The following is a 4,024-nucleotide window of genomic DNA, read 5'->3' on the forward strand; positions in this document are numbered from 1 at the left end:
GTAGGATCTGAAAATTTTTTTGAATTTCCTTATTTTCTGTTGTTATGTCTCCCTTTTCATTTCTATGTTTGTTAATTTGGATACTGAATCTGTTCTGCCTAAGGGTTTATCTGCCTTGTTGATTTTCTCAAAGAAGCAGATTTTGTTGAGTCTTTATATAGTTCTCTTTTGTTCACTTGGTTGATTTCAGCCCAGAGTTTTATTATTTTCTGCTGTCTACTCCTTTTAACTGTCTTTGCTTCTTTTATTCTAGAGCTTTCAGATATTCAGTTTGTGTATGCTTTCTCCAATCTCTTTATGGAGGCACTCAGATCTATTAGTTTTCCTCATTGTGTCCTATAGGTTTGAGTATGTTGTGTCTTAATTTTCATTAAATTGTAAAAAGTCTTCAATTTCTTTATATCTTTCTTGACTAAATTATCATTGATTAGAGCACTCTTCAGCTTCCATGTGCATGTGGGCTTGTTGTTTTGTTGTTGTTGTTGTTGTTATTGAAGACCAGCCTTAGTCTGTGTCATCTGATAGTATACATGGGATTATTTCAATCTTTTTGTATATTGAGGCCTGTTTTGTGACTGATTATATGGTAAATTTTGGAGAAGGTACTATGAGGTGCTGAGAAGAAGGTATATTCTTTTGTTTTAGAATGAAATGTTCTATAGATAACTGTTAAACCCTTTTGCGTCAAACTTCTGTCAGTTTCACTGATTCTCTGTGTATTTTCTGTTTCTGTTACCTGTCCATTGGTGAGAGTGGGTTGTTGGCATCTCCCACTGTTACTGTGTGAGGTTCAATGTATGCTTTGAGCTTTAGCAATTTTTCTTTTATGAATGTGGGTATCTAGCATCTGGGGCATAGATGTTCAGAATTGAGAGTTCATCTTGGTAGATTTCTCCTGTGATGAGTATGAAATGTCTTTCCTCGTCTTTTTTGTTAACTTTTGGTTGAAAGTAGATTTTATTTGATGCTAAAGTCACTATTCCAGCTTGTTTCTTGGGACCATTTGCTTCAATTTTTTCCACCCTTTTATTCTGAGGTAGTGTCTATCCTTGTCAGTGAGGTACTTTTCCCATATGCAGCAAAATACTGGGTCCTCTTTATGTATCCAGTCTGTTAGTCTATGTCTTTTTACTGGGAAATTGAGTCCATTGATGTTAAGAAATATTAAGGACCAGTAATTGTTGTTTCCTTTTATTTTTGTTGTTGGAAGTGGAATTCAATTTGTGTGGCTATCTTTTTTTTTTTTTTGTATTTGTTGAAAGAAGATTAATTTCTTACTTTTTCTTGGGAGTAGATTCCTTCCTTATGTTAGAGTTGTCCATCTATTATCCTTTCTAGGGCTGGATTTGTAGAAAGATATTGTTTAAATTTGTTTTTGTCATGGAATATCTTAGTTTCTCCATCTACATTAATTCAGAGTTTTGTTGGATATTTTAGCCTAGTCTGGCTTTTGTGTTGTCTTAGAGTCTGTATGACATCTTCCCTGGATCTTCTAGCTTTCATAGTCTCTGTTGAGAAGTCTGGTAAAATTCTGTTAGGTCTGCATTTATATGTTACTTGACCTTTTTCCCTTACTGCTTTTAACATCCTTTCTTTGTTTTATGCATTTTTTGTTTTTATTATTATGTGATGGGAGGAATTTCTTTTCTGGTAAAGATATGGAATGCTCCTCGAATTTCAGTGTCATTCTGTGTGCAGCGGCCATGCCAATCTCCTCTCTGTCATTCCAGTTTTAGTATATGTGCTGCCAAAGCAAGCACAGACTTAGAGTTTCAAGGTAACTCAAACACTTAGAAACTGAAATCAGCCAGATTTTCTAGATTTGTAAGATAACTTAATTGCAGAAGATTTAAGCACAGTTTTAGTACAAAAGGTAAAGATCACAGTTTTGACACACCTGTTCTTGTTAAAATTCTTATTTTACTGAAATAAAACAAATTTACTAAAAAAAAAAAGAAGTAAAATGTCACCTGGGCATATTGAATGAGGCTTAATATCATGTGACGATAGCTAAAAAATTCAAAGGCCAGATGGTTTATAACAAGAAGATAAAATAGTTATTATCAGGGATTAGATGAAATTCAACAGAAGGTTATTGCTAAAAGCCACAGAATTGACAGAAACAATACATATAAAAGGAATAAAATAGCTTTTAAATGTTCTGAATTAAATGCTCGTAAATAAACTAGCTTCCAAATGATGTATTTCACTCATCATTTTTTTTGCTATAAATTAATGATGCTTATTCATTACTTATTATATCAAGGACTTAATATGATTTTAACTGTGAAGATACAAGAATAATTAACTGGAACTCGAAAAGTTTATAGAGAGAATATAAACTGGCCACTTTAACACTAGAAAACAAGAATCCCAGTTGTAGTTAGTGTTGGGAGATGAGCAGAGATGTGATTTAATGCTTGAGTAAAATGTACTTTGGAGAGACAATGAAAAGCTAGTCTCAGGAGGGATTTTATCTATAATTATATTTTATGTGTGAGAATTACAAGACAAAGGCAAGGACGCTGAAGAAGTGTTGAGTGAGCTGAAGGGAAACTTTCTCAGACCAGACTGGTGTTAGCAAACCCAATCTCATGGGATTCTGCACGTTTAAGAGTGTTTTTTTGTGATGTGAATGTTCAGTAAGTAGTCCATAATATAATTAATGGCAGTGTGTGAGGAGCTGTAAAGGGAGTAATTATGATAGTGATCAATATAGCTTTAAATAAGAACATTTCTTCTACTTAGAGGAGTAATGGTTGAGAGTAGGGAAGGACTGAGGAAGAAATACCTTTGCTTAGAAAGACTAAATGGAGACTCATTACATCAGAAGTGCTTAATCTCAGGGCTGGGGAAAAACAGTCTCACAGTGGCATACTCCTTACAGCAAAATCCTTGACTTTTCAGAGATGTGGAGCGAAAGATAACCAGAGAATATCAAATCAGCTACTGTTTTTAGGGATTGTCCTTTTTCTGCACTCCTATGCTACTGAGTTTCTCACCGAGATGTCAGATGCTTGACATAAACGATTTAAAAGAAGAAATAATTTATTTTGTCCACAGCTTCATACAAGTCCATTATGGCAAGGGCATGTGTTGGACGTTCAGCTCCCATAATGGAAGAACAGAAGCAAAGAGGTACAGTAACTGAAGGAAACCACAGCAAGATATAGCTCCCAGGGATACTCTGACAACCAGGCTTCTCACCTTCTCCTTCTGCAGTTCCACATCCTCCTAACAATATCTTCACATTTACAACTTACCAGTGGATTAAACTGTGGATTAACTCTGAGTCCTTATTATCTACTTAAGTTTGGAAACACCCTCAGACACATCTATGTCATGCTTTCCTGGTATAGGCATTACTCAGCCCAATTAAACTGAAAGTCAAGATTTACCATTGTAATTGGTATTATGAGTAGATATTCAAAAACAACTGTAATAATAAGCATAGGATAGAATCCTTCCCACCTGGGGATCCATCCCATTTGCAGTCACCAAACCCAGTCACTATTGTTGATGAAAAGAAGCGCTTGTTGACAGGAACCTGATAAGGGTGTCTCTTGAGAGGCTCTGCCAGAGCCCTACTGCTACAGCTGAGGATGATTGCAGCTAACCATTGATCTGAACAAGGGGACTCCAATGGAGGAGTTAGATAAAGGACTGAAGGAGCTGAAGAGGTTTGCAACCCCATAGGAAGAATAATATCAACTAACCAGACCCTACCAGAACTCCCAGGAAATAAACCACCAACCAATGAGTTCATATTTAGGGACCTATGACTCCAGCAGCATATGTAGCAGAGGATGGCATTGTCCAGCATTAATAGGAGGAAAACCCTTTGGTCTTGTGAATGCTCGTTTCCCCAATGCAGGATAATGCCAAGGCATTGAGGTTGGAATGGGTAGGTGGGAATGGGAGCCTCCTCATTGAAGCAGGTGGAGGTGCAGAGGGGGTATGGAAGCAGGGGAAGGGATAGCATTTGAAATGTAAATAAATAAAGTATACAAGAAAAATAAAATTC

At 36.2% G+C, this 4,024-nt stretch overlaps 1 non-coding gene across 1 annotated transcript; it reads right to left on the reverse strand.

Moving 5' to 3' along the window:
* Nucleotides 1-1,652: 1,652 nt before the first annotated feature.
* LOC120093300 (U6 spliceosomal RNA) lies at nucleotides 1,653-1,760 on the reverse strand. Its single transcript, XR_015623654.1, has one exon. It is a non-coding gene; the product is annotated as a U6 spliceosomal RNA (small nuclear RNA).
* Between the last annotated feature and the right edge of the window lie 2,264 nt (nucleotides 1,761-4,024).

Source organism: Rattus norvegicus, chromosome 6, assembly GCF_021556685.1.
Source record: "Rattus norvegicus strain SHRSP/BbbUtx chromosome 6, alternate assembly SHRSP_T2T, whole genome shotgun sequence".
NCBI classification, from domain to species: Eukaryota; Metazoa; Chordata; class Mammalia; order Rodentia; family Muridae; genus Rattus; species Rattus norvegicus.